Genomic DNA, 16895 nt, shown 5'->3' on the forward strand with positions numbered 1-16895 from the left:
TTTCAAGTTGTAACATACTTGTTGCACCCCACTCCCCCATGTAGTGACTCGATGTGTCCAAGCAAGGCAAGGAGCAGTGATGCAGTGTGTGCAGAGTACCCCCCCCCCAATCCAAGGTAGACAAGTACTACATTGGCTTTTCATCTGTCTTGCTTGATTTTGCAGAATGTTCTGGTTTTCTGTCATATTTTTATACTGTTGATTATGCTTCTTATTCAGAAAGTGCCTGTTGCTCTATGTTTAAGTAGCAATGATTTCATGACCATCAGGTAAGCTCGTCGGAGACTGTAAGATGCAAGTAAGCTTACTGTTAAAGAATTACAAACACTGAAAGCCTTTTTATTGTTGTGATGCAGAGAATACTTGCATAACTAGATAACATATAAGCCTTGGGTACTGAAATGCATATGACAGTATTTGTAATAAAGGACAGGATTACAGTATTTTAAGAAGCTCATTACCTTTGTTGGAGCCTTGCAGTCATCTTTGCAGGCTTTACCCATAAACTAAACAGAATGCCAATCTATCATGTGTGGTCCATAACCTGTGCAGTAATCCTTTAAGCAATTTGCCTTGAGCTTGTTTTTTGTTTGCTGTTCATTTTTTACTTTGATCATGTTTTCCCAATGAAACAAGTAGATACTTGTCAGGCAGCAGGTCTTTTTTGGATAAGAAACATTTTTACAAGTGGGGATACCATTGCTACTTTCAGCATGTTACTTGGTACTTTTTATAAAGCTGAATATAAATTATAATTAGAACTGCAGTGCAAGGAGAAGTGGTTTGAGATGAGTGCTGCTTGTTTTTCTTGTACTTGATTTTGACTGGCATTCCAGTAATGTATTTAAAAAGTTTTTTTTTTTCATGCTTCACAACTTTTTTTGTTTCCGTCTAGATATTAAGTAAGCTGTCATGCAGCCAATGCATTGAACTATTTTTTTTTCTTCTACACTTCATTTTGTCTTGACTGGACTCTCATAATGATGGTTTGGCACCCAGGGCAGCATATTTAATTAAAGTTCCAGTTTTTGTGGTTTTTTAGCATAGCTCCTCCAGTTTCTAGTTGGCCCCACCCCTTCCCATTGACCCCACCCATTCATCTATCTCCTGCAAACCCCTCCCCCCCTTCGATTTGAAGTTACCAGCTGCCACTGCGTTTAAGGAGTTAGTAGTCTCTTCGGGAGATTTGTCAGGAGATGGATTAAGTGAAGTAGGATTACCAAGATTAAATATTTGGTTTATGGCATTCCAGAATTTTTTTGGATCTGATTTTAGAGCAGCTGGAGGGTTATAGCACAAGTCTAAATATAATCTGTCAAAACACATCCTCCCCACTAACTTCCACTGAAAAAGATTTCTGTTAAGTGACCACACAGCTGGACAGAATGATAGGCATTTTCAAACTTAATTATTAACCAATTCAGAAGTTATGGCCAGCTTACAAACCAAAAATCATTCATGTCTGGAGACAACCAATAATGAATGACTGACTGAAGTACATATCAGAAGTTTGAGAATAATGATAAAAATGGAGGTCAATCTTCTAAGGGATTTCTTTCTTGTGCTAACTGTATTTTTTTTTCACACTTTGCCCCTACTGTATGCCAAATGAGCCATTTGTTCCATGACACCAGAGTCAGAGCTGACAAGAAGGGCCATCATTAAAGCAGTTATCAGGGGCGGATTGCGTTTTCTGACTTTTGCCCTCATGTCCCCTTCCATAGGTTCATAGGTTAGTACTAGGCTAACTGCCCTTGTGGGCAATTTCAAGCCTAGCCAATTACCCCATGTGAGAATCAAACCCTGCACTTTGTGTCTGCAAGGTAAACACCTTAACCATTATGCCATCCCACACAGACATACACGGATGCACCCCCTATCATGACTAAAGGGAATGTGCAAAGGGCAGTCCAAGGGAGACATTATCTTAGCTTCCATATGGAGTGTTTCCAACTTTGCAGCCCAACCGCAAACCACAAGAATGGGAGGGGTTCTTCTAGGTCTTCTCTAAGGAATTTGCACCTAGCCAGTGGCCTCCAAGTTTCTGTATTCCTCACCACAGGCTACATCCCTTCACTAGACTTCCTATCCAGCTTTTCAAATGTCAGGGCCACTAAGCAAACTAAGCCAGATGTGCTTGCTATGTCTACCATTACTATGCCTTCACATCTTTACCACATCATTTGATGTCACTATCATTCAGCACTAAAAAAAACTACCATGATGGTGCATACTTCCATTTAGTTAATTAATTTGCTCAGGGGCAGACAGTTAAGACTTATGTTTGACCTAAACTTTCCTGTGACTGCATGAAGACAATTTCATGGCTGAAATATATATGTGACAGATTGTGCTTAGCAAGTGGGAAAAAATGGCTTCAAGAATTGTTTTCCACCTTTTTTTTTTTTTTTTTTTGGTGAAGGAAGTCTGCATCTTTATGGAACTCTCAATGACCAATTTTTCAGATTTATTTTTTTTTCTAAACATTCAAGCCAGTGCACTAACTTATAAGGTTAGAAAAGCACATACACGTGGATATACCTGATCAAGTAACAATATTAGGTGGTCTGGACAATTCACCAATTCATGCTCAACAAATTAAACAGTGGACTGCAAGAGATGAAACTGAAATAGCTGGATGAATGTTTTGAAAGGATGGCAGAACATAGCTAAACTCAATATTTGTGCCACACTATTTTAAAATACTAGCATCAAGTATCACAGACAGTTGTATATTGTGAAATTCAACAGTCAATCATGCTGCAAGATTGTTCTGTAATAATAAAAATATTAAATCATTCATTCTGTAATTTCGCAGAAAAAAAGGTTTAAACAGATCATACATATGATGGTTTGGCATATATCAGCATGTCAAAAAAAAAAAAAAAAAAAAACTAAAAAGGAGAGGAGTAAAGTTGTGTAATGAACTCCAAGCAAATGGTAACTTGCCACCAAATTCACCTTTACCCCTTCCAGGAATGACTTGAGAAGCCATGGTGATTCACAGCTCAAGTTTAGGTTACAAATTATACTCCGGGCCCTATATGCATTATAGCATAACAGAGTTGTTTGGGTCCTATGCCTTATGCAGTGTTAATTGGTCATGGTTAGTCAGTGAGGAGACATAATGGCCAAATGAGAGCAAGATGCGTACAGACTGGCACATTGTGTGAACCTCTGAAGATTCTTTGAACAAGGCAGAGGTTTGATCAGGTTTGTTACCACAGTAAACAGGTTTACTATCAAAATCCTGAACGTAGATTCTCTGCAGACGGGATATCAGACAGCAGATGGTCAAGTGCTGTACTGCCGACCATCGATACTTCTTATCAGTGAATGCCACTGTGCATTCTCTGATATAAACTCTATCTATGGGCTAGAGATCGGAGTACAGTGCAGACTGAGACAGTCATCCCTTTCCCCACTGTAGTGCAATCTCAGAGTTGGAATATATATTAGTTAGTAGGGGTGTGTGTGTGAGTGTGTTGGAATATCATCACCAGTGATGATTCTTTAAGGGACATTGTAGGTAGTAACCCACAATTTGGTTACAGGAGGAACAGAAATCTAAAGGACATGTTATGTAAAGAGAGGGTAGCCAATACTACAAAAGCTCTGCCAATAACAAAGGGCATGGTACCCTGTGGTCACTGTAAGGCTTGTGACCACATCAATAGAGATGTGGTCTTTGTTCATCCTGTAAATGGCAGGAGATTTCAGTTAAAAGGGAGAGCAACATGCAGGACAACAGATGTAGTATATTTGGCAAACTAACTCCTGTTCGAGTTATTATGTGGGTAAGACCAACAACATGCTTAAAGTCAGAGTCTTACAGCATTTGTCATCAATCAGGAACTCTGATTAACACAATGCCTTATACAGACACATACAGAACCACCCCACACATCACTTCAGTTTTAGGGTTATACAAAATGTTGTTTTGAATAATAGAGGTGGTAACATTAAGCAAACAACTGAATGGGTAGAATCTAAATGGATTCTTGAGTTAGCTGCACACAGGTTTCCAGGATTAAATGAAGCAGTGCCCCTTAAGCCAGCCCTTAAGAAAAGGCGGGCTTTTTATTGAAATCTGGTTGGTTGAGGAGTATTTTAAATATGTCCGTATCTGTTTAAGTCTGAAGAAGGGTTTTGGCCCGAAAGCGCTAACTACGAGCTGTTTTGTGTTGTCAATAAACTCCAGGTTTTACATCAGCAGTTTCCAGCAACGTTTTTTCTTTGTGGATTTTACTTTGTGACTGTTGCTGGGATTAAGCATAGCATGAGCTTTTTCTTTCCATTTGGGATATCAGACAGCAGATGGTCAAGTGCTGTATTGCCGACCATCGATACTTCATATCAGTGAATGCCACTGTGCATTCTCTGATATGAACTCTATCTATGGGCTAGAGATCGGAGTACAGTGCAGACTGAGACAGTCATCCCTTTCCCCACTGTACTGCAATCTCAAGAGTTGGAATATATATTAGTTAGTAGGGGTGTGTGTGTGTGTGTGTGTGTGTGTGTGTGTGTGTGTGTGTGTGTGTGTGTGTGTGTGTGTGGTTGCATCCCCCCACAGGGGGGTGCAGGACAGCTTGTACCTCTGCAAAGACGTGATGTGAAGTGTAGGAGTTACACTTACCTGAGCTCCTATGCAGGCATCACATTTTATATTCAATGGGAAGTTGTTGAATCTGCTGAATTCATTCAGCAGATTCGACATTTTACCTATGTGAAATCTGTCATTTGGCCTTTCCGTTTGAGGTTCCAAATGGATTTTTTTTATCAGCTTTCGAGATTTTGATAGTAAACCCTGCAAACAAATATAACTGATAGTAAACCATGTAAACAAATATATCTGAGGAAGTCCTGTTTATATACATTTGGAAGCTGGAATTGAGAAACTTGTATCTGTGCCTCTATTGGTGAATGAAGGCAATGAAGGATGCTTACATACCACTTGTGGTGCCAAAACATTCTACTCATTAAAAGCATTCAGTCACTTACTCAAAGTGAGAAACTGTGACACCAACAAACCCTTTTCCTGGAAAACTGCAAGAATATTTATATTTGTTTGATGGTGCTGTGCACTAATGAAAGATAACCAATGTTAGGCCCAGTCTACATTAAAAAAAACAGAATAAAACATTTTACAAAGAAGATAACAGAACTTCATAGCAATAAAAAGATCACAGTAACTACACAGGTACAACAGTACAGTGTAATGCCACAGAGGTAAAATATTCATACTGAGCATAATCTACAATAGTTTGTAAGATTAGTTTAGCATAAATGCTTCTATGAATACAGCAAAGAGGATATGAGACACAGACAGCAGGCCAGGAGCTCTGTCCAGTAGAAAAGCAAGAGCACTTGCATTGGTAGAAAAGGCATTTTTTGAGTTTCTCTCTGAATTTGGAGTTAGTGTATTTTAGGTCAATGGGGAGAGCCTGCCAAGAAGTAGGCACCTGTGTGGAGAACACATGTGCAGTCCACTGAAGTTGGGTCCAAGGTATATAATGAGCGATGCACTGGATTAGGAGTAGTATCTTAGGTTATATGAAGAGGTTTTATTGTAAAGTTTAGCTATGGGAGGTGGTGTTAAATGTTTGACAAGTTTCAGAAATTTGTTTAGTTTGGATTCTAATATTAAATTTGCTCTTTGTTTTATGGATAGCCAAAGTAGTCTTGTTTTACAAGGCAGTAGTCTCCACTATTAAGCAAGTTTGTAATGAATCAGCAGATAGTGCTGGAGATGGTCTAGAGGAATGTGGCATTTTTCTTGGAGGCAGATGCGATAAAGGGGAGCCCATATTCCAATTAAGAGAGAGGAGAACTTTTCAAATGGCTGCTGTGGCTTAGTAATGGGGAAATTGTGGTCCAGAAAGGAGTTTAGGTATTTAAAAATGATGGTTGTCTCTTTAGTATGGTTGAGTAGGTCAGAGAGAGAGGTGCTCATCTAATTTTTTTTTTGAGTTCCAAATAACAGTTTTAATCTTGGAGGGGTAGAGAAGCAGTATATGGTTTACAGGCTACTGAAGTAGCTCAAGTCTGACTGCAATTAGAACTGAACAACAGCAAGCAAGTTGCTTGGCTAGTATATGACCATGCCATTGGGGAACAAGATGAGTAGGAGATGGTGAAAGTCAAAGGGAAGTTTGTTAATGAATATGCAGAAAAGGGGTGGGGCAAGAATGGCTCCTTATGGCACCCACTTGGTAACCAAAGCAGAAACTGTTTGGGTGCACTATATTTTTGTGCGTCTGTCCATGAGAAAGTTTGTAAAACTGTCTGCGCAGATTCAAATTTCAGGCAGTTTGTTTAGAAGAAAAGTGTTATTAATGAAGTCAAATGTCTTCATAAGGTCTTCAAATAGGGAACCTGTAAGGAGGCCTTTATCAGTGTTTAGAAGAATGTCATTAGGAACCAGACAGCAATCACTGTACTTTGTCTTGACCATAATGTATTCCACTTGTAGGAGAAAAGGTGGCAATTCTGGATGAAGACTATTTTTCTATAGTTTGTCTAGTGTTGGGATATACATTATTATACACATATATATATATATATATATATGTATATATATATATATATATATATATATATATATGTATATATGTGTGTGTACATATATACATATAGATATATATATATATATATATATATATATATATATTTTTTTTTTTTTATTATATACACATGTATTTATGTATACATATTTTATATACATATTTTATATATATTTTTTTTATTCTATACACACATGTATTTATGTATACATATTTTATATATATTTTTTTATTCTATACACACATGTATTTATGTATGCATATTTTATATATATATTTATATTACACACACATTATATATATATATATATATATATATATATATATATATATATATATATATATATATACACACACACACACACACACACACACACACACACACACACACACACACAGCTCCACTTTAAAACATTAATTTCCGTTACTTTTCAGAAACTTCAGAAAACTGAAGTCCGGGAATGTCCCAATTTCACACCAGGAAATTAACCACTGGGCCACCATGTTGATCTTTGCCCCATTCTCCAATGTAGTGCGATTTCAGAGTTAGTATATTTAATTGGGGGGTGAAGCCACCCTCTTAAGTTAGTGGATTTAGTTTGCTTTCGTTCGTATAGTAGTCATCGGTGGCCCACTAATTAGTTTCAGAGAGTGAAATTTTGACAGTCCAGCCTTCTGAAGTTTCACCGTTGTCTCGTGTGTGTGTATATATATATATATACACACACATATATATATATATATATATATATATATATATATATATATATACATACATATATACACACACACACACACACACACACACACACACACACACACACACACACACACACACACACACACACACACACACACACACACACAGGATATAAAGTGTAAACACCCCTGTTAAAATGCCAGGTTTTTGTGATATAAAGAAATGAGACCACAATAAAGCATTTAAAGGTTTTCCTACCTTTAATGTGATCTATAACCTGCACAATTCAAATGAAAAACAAACAAATCTGTTAGGGGAAAAAAATATAAAAAATAAAAAACGGACAATAAGCTGGTTGCATAAGTGTGCACACCGTTAAACGAATACTTTGCTGAAGCACCTTTTGATTTAATTACAGCATTCAGTCTTCTTGGGTACACACCTGCCATCAATTAAAGAGAGTCTGATTAACCCCAAATAAAGTTCATCTGTCCTAGTAGGATTTTCCTGACATTACTCAATTGCCTGCAACAGCTGGCAACTGAGTAATGTCAGGAAAATCCTACTAGGACCAGAGTTCCGCTGTGGCGACCCCTTACCGGGAAAAAGCTGAAAGACAAACAACTCCTCAGTTACCTGCTACAGCAAAAGTCATGGTTCTCAGAGAGCTTGCAAAGCATCAAAGGGATCTCATCGTTGAAAGGTATTAAGTCAGGAGAAGGGTACAAAAAAATTTCTGCAGCATTGGATATACCATGGAACACAGTGAAGTGAGTCATCAAAAAGTGGAGAAAATATGGAACACTGATGTTGCAAATAACTGGATGTTCCTCCAAAACTGATGAGAAGACAAGACGGAAATTGGCCAGAGAGGCTGCCAAGAGACCTACAGCAACACTGAAGGAGCTGCAGAGATTGCTGGCAAGTATTGGTTGTGTACTACATGTGACAACAATCTCCTATAGTCTCCATATGTCTGGACTCTGGGGTAAGGTTGCAAGACGGAAGCCTTTTCTTACACAGAAAAGCATCGAGGCCCAGCTAAAACTTGCAAACAATAAATCAAGTCTCAAAAAGCATGTGGGAAAAGGTGTTATGGTCTGACGAGACCAAGGTTGAATTTTTTGGCCACAATTCCAAAAGATATGTTTGGCACCAAAAAAACACTTCGCATCACAAAAACAATACCATCCCCACGGTGAAGCATGGTGGTGGCAGTATCATGCTTTGGGGTTGCTTTTCTTCAGCTGGAACTTGAACTTTCATTCATTTATTTATTTTTTTTATTTTATTTTACATTTGTTGATCGGGATAGTCCAATTGGACAGATGTCCATTTTCAGTGGAGGCAGGAGAGAAAAGCTCCAGATTACAGATATAAATACAGCACATTAAGACAGGCACACAGCTACAAAAACACCTTCAAAGACAAAACATATTTACAGAGTATGTACAGAGTAAGTTCTGTGTAGCCCTCAATGGGAACAATACAGATTCACATTGTTTCATAAAATACAAAGCTAACTAGGTAACAGCATACAGTTGTTAGAAAAATGCATACAGTACTAAAACAAACAAGTCAGGTGGAAGGAATTATTAACAGTTCCAAATACCAGTCGCTTTTGGCCCAAAACCTTCAGGCGTCTGCTAGAAAGCTGAATATGAAGAGGAATTTCACCTTTCAAAACGACAATGACCCCAAGCATACATCCAAATCAACAAAAGAATGGCTTCACCAGAAGAAAGTTAAAGTTTTGGAAAGGCCCAGCCAGAGCCCAGACCTAAATCCAATAGAGAATCTGTGGGGTGACCTGAAGAAGGCTGTGCACAAGAGATGCCCTCACAATCTGACAGATTTGGAGCGCTTTTGCAAGGAAGAGTAGGCAAATATTGCCAACTCAAGATGTGACACATGCTGACAGGCTCCTACCCAAGAAGACTGAATGCTGTAATTCATGCTTCAACAAGGTATTAGTTTAAGGGTGTGCACACTTCCAGCTTAATATACTTTTTTTATTTTTTATATTTTTTCGCCTAACAGGTTTGTTTTTCGATTGAATTGTACAGGTTATATGTCACATTAAATGTGGAAAAAGTTTTGAAATGATTTATTGTGGTCTCATTTTTTTAAAAATATCACAAAAACCTGGCATTTTAACAGGGGGGGTGTACACTTTTTATATCCACTGTATATATCATACACACAAACTGGAAGTGAGCGGTATCTTTTGTGCTGGATCTCTTTCACTGAGGGCCCAATAGTCTTATCAGGATTTTATTATTTTAGGATACAACAGTGAAACTGTGGAATGGTAATTTTTTTTCCCAATGGAAAAATTACATCACTAAAAGTATAAAAGGCTTACATAAAATGTCCTACATGTACAACTCAAAGCCCTGTCACCATACTCTGTATCCTACAGGCTGCTAAGAAGTGACCCATGCTTGGCATACAAGACATCATCCAACCAATTACTGATGAACTTACTGCACATCAGCAAATCAAATGGCATCAGAAGTACTCAGTCTAGGGATCTAAACCTCTTTGTCAACATCAACAGAATGGTTCGGAGGGACAGGTATATCTCATACAGGATACTGCAGCTGTAGAACAGACTCTCCATCCACATAAAAAAGTACATCCCTATCCAAAATCAAGTGCAACTTCGATCTATGGATGGAAAACAGAAACTTTACTCCAGGACTGCTCCCTGTACTAATGGGCAGATGCAGCTCCTAAATGCTTTATCCCATCAGTTGATCCCCTCAAATTATGGTATGATCCCAGTTATTCTCTTTGCAAACAATATATAAATATCGACCGTGGGATGGGTAAGGCCAATCTATAACCAAATGAACAGGTTATTTCAAGCACAAAAAGGGAAATTGGCTGGGCTTAAAATTGCCCACAAGAGCAGTTTGTCTAGTACTTACATACAAACCTAAATGTGCTGACATTCTCATTTTCAAAATCCTATCACGGCGCAGACTTGCTTGTGTTTAAAAATATACACTGGGAGTTCCTATCACAAGAAAGCTATGTTGGAATGGAGACTAAGGGAAGGTTAATGTCAAAGAGTTAATTTAGCGAGTATACATGGAGAACATTAACTAAATCTGCTGAGCAAACCCTCCCAATCTCAATTTAGCTCGGTTACCCTGCAGGGATGCACTCAGAAATAAGTTTCGCAGCTATGAAGTCATGAACACTGGTTTTAATAGTGCTGGTTATACTGGTGTTAGAAATTATAAAGTTATTAAATCATTTTAGGGCGGTTTTATTATCATAAACCACATTTAGGACAGTGTTGTCCACAACTTAATCCCCTTTCCTGGGGGGGGGGGGGAGCACATTACTGCTCTGACAAAAGTAACTCAATACAAACAGTATCAAAATCCATCAACATGCTAAACCAGAGCTAATATCTACAGGGCTATGGGAACTGTACATCATAACACAGATGAAAACATGCAAAAATATACATTGTATAAACAATTCCTTCAGTCTTAATAAATACCTCAATAAAGTTTGCATACAAGTATCGCCTACCCCATATTGATATACAGGAACACATTGCATACATTATATACTGAAAACTGTATACAGAGATGGTAACTAACGGAATGCACAAATTGTACAGACTGAACTGCAAGGAAAGGGGGAAGTCTATATGCGAGTGAGATAAAGAAAGACCGGGGGAGGTAGCAGTTGATAATTAATTGGTTTGCAGATATTATGAATGCTGTTATAATACCTGCTAATTTAAGAAGGTATGTTATATTTCTCATTCTACACGCGAACTTTACTTTCTTAATAATGCAAAAAAAAAAAACAGTCTGACTCATCAAGTCACGTATAACTTAATCATAAAATGGAAAAAAATTACCTAACAATATTCCTTAATCCCTTACCAAAACAACAGCTGATTTACAAGCTGTACAACTCCCCCTTACGTCCCGCCTCTTCATGCGGAAATGAATAAAAGCTTAGATGACCTTTTAACGTTCTCGACTCGCTGGCTGATTTGTAGGTTTGATACGTGCGTAAATACGTACTCACAGCTAGAATGAAAAGGTGCTGCTGTTTGTGTAACGTTGTTTTGTAGTGTCAGTAAACGTGCCTTAGAGGTTTCTTCTTTAACTATTTATATTGTTGGTGATTGTTAAAGATAGTAGTTAGCAAAAGTTAGGTAGTACCTTTAATTATGTATTTCATTTGTTGGCATTTGCGGTGCACTAATCCAAAATATGGAACATACCTTTTTGCAGAATGTATGCAGAATTGCATTCTTAAAATGTACTGGAGTTATTGAGCATTTTATGAGGAGCGTGCCATACTCTAAATATTAGGTTGATAAGTAATACAAGCAAGAAAATCAATGTGGACGCACTAGCCTTTGACATGTCACAAACCCAAAGGTTTGATGTACAATTTCTTAGGCAGATGTGGTTTACGCTACTCAGTTATATGCATTAAATGCATATATATGTATTTATTGTTTTATCAGTCAGGTAAGTCAAATAGAATCTGCTCAGCCATAACCAGGGAGCATAAAGAAAAAATTGCGTGTAACACAGGGAAAGCGTAAAAAATAATATAATAATAAATATATAATTATATAATAATGAGTGTATGTCGTTAGGAATAATTTATAAGAATTGTTTAAGGGACTAAGTAGGTAATAAGCCCATTAACCCTGCATATAACCAGTTCTGTTACAGACAAATTAAGCAAATGCATACATAAATGCAAAAACACCCCGTTTTAGGGTCATAACCCAAATGATAATGCATAGTGGTGCAGATGTGATGATAGTCTGCACTATTAATTAATCACTGGGGTGTTACATACATGCATTCCAATAATTATTACATGTCATTATTTAATCACATCATGAATGCATATGTAAAAAAAGATGACATCTGGATTCAAACTCTGTATCATCTGTGCTCAAAATAAGAGCTCACTGCTGTTATACCTGCTGCCACAGAGTCAGCTAGGTAGCAGGTGTTTTTCTTCCACCCATTACTGTCCAAAGTACTGACTGGTGTACCTCTCCACTTAGCGTGTTTCTGTGAAGGAAAGTGAAGCAATGGTGCTCTCATAAGTTTTTCACTGAACCAGACATTTACTTGTTGCTTAACTATGTGCAAATGAAGAAAGCTATATAGATACCTTTTTAAGGTTATACAATTTAAGACACAACATTTCTGATATGATATAGTTATGAACACCATAGTATCTGTTAGCTGTGTCTACAATAGCCAGTGTGGATAAGTACTTCTGAACTTCAAGAAGGAGTCCTTAAATGTGTATCTCACATGCACAAACACTTTGCCATTGATCAGGCAAACCAGCTGCTTGGCGGTGCGCTATGGAAAGTGCTTATTAGAATGTATTACTTAGTTTACTTTCCAGTTAGTCCTTATTCCATTAAAATCCATAGAAAAGCACAACCAAAAGGAAGGCACTTTTTAATGACTGAACACATATTTACACTCAGGCATGTGTTACCTGCACTCGAAACTTGGTATGTCAGCACTAGTTTAGTTCACAAATGTCAACTACACTACAGAAATAAATAGCAAAGCTGCATTGCTGCATATCATGTACACCTTTATAATAACAGTAGACATTCAGATTGTGTTATACATGTATTAATGTGGACAGCAATTCTTCACAAATATGAACACGTACATTAACAGTTGCATCCATGCTGACCACAAAAAATGTGTGTGCCTTTATGTGACAATAAATGTAATGTACACAACGTACTTGGAAACAGCTGCATATGTCTCATTTGTGCTGCATGCATTCCTGACAGCTTTCTACATATAGTTTGACAAGCTGTCTCTTAAATTATACCTGCACATTGGAAAACACAACACAAAATAGTATATCCACAATTTGCACACCACTCTCTTAACAGGATATGTTAACCACATCATTTAATGATGGTGGCATCATCTATAAAAACCACTATGACAAGGCAAAAACATACTTCATAGGTGTTGCAGTCATTAAATGCTGTGTTTTGCAGATGGGAACAAAATACTTACATGTGTGCTAAATTAGCACAGCAGCCACATTATGTGTGTGTGTCTCTATGTATGTTAAGTGTGTGCGTGCAAAGTCAGAGGAACATCAATCTGTATCCTAATATCATCAATCCAGTCCCATGCAGAATTAATATCCTGGCAAATATTCATGGTTACCCAGCCATATCATGCAGGCCTCACAACATCTTCTCTTAAACATCCATTGAGGATGCCATCCACTAGAAATTGTTCCGCAGCAGTGTAAAAGTCAGACTTGTGCTGTGTCACCTGCATTAAATGCGGACTTCTCTAGCTGATGTATCTAATTAGGTAGGAGCTTTACTCTCACTGCAGTCAACTGATGTGTGTGTGAGCATGTGTATATGTGTGTGTCTAGTCAGAGAAGTGTAAGTGTGTATCCTACTGTCAGCAATACAGTCCCCTGGAGTACAAATATTTTTGACAGTCGTAAATGGCTACCCATCCATTTCACACAGACCTCCCAACTTCATTGCTCAAATATCCAGTGATGATGTCATCCATTATGAACTGTCCAGCAGCATTATAAACATCAGACTTGTGCATGGTACTTGCATTAAGTAATGAATTCTCTAGCTGGTGTACCTAGATAGGTAGGGGTTATAATCTCACTGCAGTCAACTGGTGTGTGTGTGTGTGTGTGTGTGTGTGTGTGTGTGTGTGTGTGTGTAGTCAGAAAAGTGTAATTCTGTATCCTACTTTTAGCAATATAATCAAATGGAGTGCAAATATTTTAACAGCCGTACATGCATACACATCCATGTCATACAGGCCAACCAACATCTTCTCCCAAACATCCATTGACGATGTTGTCCACTATAAATTGTCCAGTAGCATTATGAAAGTCAAGCTTGTACCATGGAGCTTGTGTTAAATACTGAGTTCTCTAGCTTATGTAACTAGTCATGAAGGGGTTCTAATCTCACTACAGTCAACTGGTGTGTTTGTGTATGTAGTCAGAAGAGCATAACTGTGTATCCTACTGTCAACAATGCAGTCACATGGAGTGCAAATGTTTTGACAGTTCAACATGACAGTGTTAAAATCAAACATATTTGGTGGTGCTAATTTTACACTGCATGACGTTCAACTTCTATACCTACACATGTTTAGTATACAAATCAGAGCTAGTGTACTGCTGTGTTTGTGGTTGCTGGTACATTAGGGCCATTGTATGGACTTTTGAATTGCTCTTCATTTCACTACCACTTAGGAGAACCTTAAACGTAGCCCCATGCATCCACCATCCTCTATTTTCCTCTGGCCACATGACATCCTTCCTGTAGATGTCCTCATGTCAAATATTCATACACACATCATGAAGCAGAGTCCTTCCATGAGCCTCTGCAAGCCATCTCCAGACCACTGCATGTGTGATTGCAAATCCTGTCATGGTGTGGTGCACATGTCCCATATGGACAGTGGCAGTATGTAATGCAATCCACAAATGCACACATATGCACAATACTCTTACAATCTTCCACCATATAGATATAGGGTGTTCGTTTTAAATGGTATAATAATGGCTAGGATTTTATGTGACATTGGCCATTAGCTTAATAATGTCATATGACCCTATGAACATTTGACATGTCAATGCTATTGTCATTGATACATGCTATGTTGCGGTGTGTATGTACAGTATGCCTACAAGATTGTCTTACAGTCTGTGATGTGAGCTAATATATTAATGGCAACTACTGCCTTTTCATTGCATGCTCCTTCTATAACAGGTGTAGTAATATGCCTCCTGATAACTGTTGGCCTGGTATGATAAACTTTTATGTATATTGTTGGCTTGTTAAGACACATGTTGTAGTGGAGCAGATCAACAATCTACACAGTTCTCATTCCACCATCACAGATAGACTTGCAGTATGGCACATGTGTGCATGTGTCTACCTACCATCATTAAATGTTCTGTGACAGACATCAATATGAATCCATGCTGATCACATGGACACATGTATCTTGTTTCATCCACATGTTGTAATGTGGTGATATATATAAACAGAAATATCACATGTTTTGATTCAATTGCAACCTTGTGGAATGCACTGCATGTGCAGTTTTGTTGCTATTCCCAAGGATTATTGATACGTTGAGCAGCACCATTGTGTGACTATTAGCATTTGTATCAGGAAATGTTCTGCATGAGCCACAAATAACTGATTTGTAATGTGTTCTAAATGCATCAGGCCACTCAGACACAGCTCTCCCATGAAACACATATAAAGATATGTTGTGCAATTGTAATTACCTGACATTGGTACAGCTGTATGACTGTGTGAGCAGTACAAGTGTGTGGCATGTGATGCATGACTAAGGCTGTATTTGGAGTTGTTTTCACAATTCATGTATTTCAATAAATGTGACATGATAGTGGGAATACACAACTAAATACAGACCTGTTTGTGGATGGCACCAACCATACTCAACCAAAGAAAATAGACAATCTGCTAGATGACAGTTTGTCTCACACTTCACACCCCTATCACCACTGAGCCTGATCTAGCAGACACAGTTGGAGCTCTTCTTCAACACAGCCTCCAGACAGTCTATGTTCTCATAGAAGGGTGCACAGCAACAGTCATCCATCTGATAGGGTTGGGGGCATCATCTGATGCATGGATTTATAGACCCATACACCTGACTCTTCTAAATCTGTGAGGCAGACCAAAGAGTTTGTATGAAGCACCACTCCTGAGTATGTGCAGGACATCCACATCAAAGGGCATTATAGTCCCATTGTTTTCAGCCCACATTACACCAGAAATTGAGTACAATGCACCCTTTTGCATGTACCTCCCAACACGTCTTCCAGGGAGGATTTACTCAAGAGTGTCACGTTTGCTACAATGATCTCCCACGCATCTTATTTATTTATTTATTTTTATTTATTTACATTTGTTGACTGGGAGTGTCCGACTGGACGTAGGTCCATTTTCAGTGGAGGCCCGGGGAGAAAAACTCCACAGTTAAAATAAACAGACAGTAGTTACATTGAATTACATAGCGATTAACAATTTAACATAGCAATTACTTACAACATATTTACAGATGAAGAACATAGTACATCAGTAGACAACTAGAATCTTTATCTGTGAAGTACATAACAGACATTAACAAATGTTAAAATAAGAAGTTCCTGCTGTATAATAAGTACTAGGCTTATGAGCATCCAAGCTTGCTATAATCAAGTTAGTTAGTGGAGTGGAAAGAAAGGTAGTGGTTGAATGGGGTGGATGATATTAGAGTTGGAGTTGCAAGGGCATAGCCAGCATGTTTTTAGGTGCGCTTTTAGTAAAGTTTTGAAGTGGGTGCATGATGGTATGGAGGTAACTGTGGGTGGGAGGGAGTTCCATAATTTGGCTATGGTGCAAGAGAATAGTGCTTTACCAGCAGAATTATTGGCTTTAGTGATCTGCAAGTGATTTTTGTTGCTGGATCTTAGTGGTCTAGTGGTGCGATAGGGTTGGAGTAGATTCTGGAGGGATGGGGCATTTAGTGGATGGTTTACTAGTTTGTGGGCGAGTGAGAGTTGATACCATT

General features: G+C 38.1%; 1 protein-coding gene across 2 annotated transcripts in view; it reads right to left on the reverse strand.

Moving 5' to 3' along the window:
- ECHDC1 (ethylmalonyl-CoA decarboxylase 1) overlaps positions 1–11285 on the reverse strand; it is a 301457-nt gene extending 290172 nt beyond the window's left edge. Inside the window, exon 1 of one of the 2 annotated variants that reach the window (XM_044064070.1) lies at positions 11178–11285. The gene's annotated coding sequence lies outside the window, so the exon portion shown is untranslated. The other variant, XM_044064078.1, reaches the window with a different exon arrangement.
- Between the last annotated feature and the right edge of the window lie 5610 nt (positions 11286–16895).

This window comes from Protopterus annectens, chromosome 1.part0, assembly GCF_019279795.1.
Source record: "Protopterus annectens isolate FY-2018-M chromosome 1.part0, PAN1.0, whole genome shotgun sequence".
NCBI lineage: Eukaryota > Metazoa > Chordata > Ceratodontiformes > Protopteridae > Protopterus > Protopterus annectens.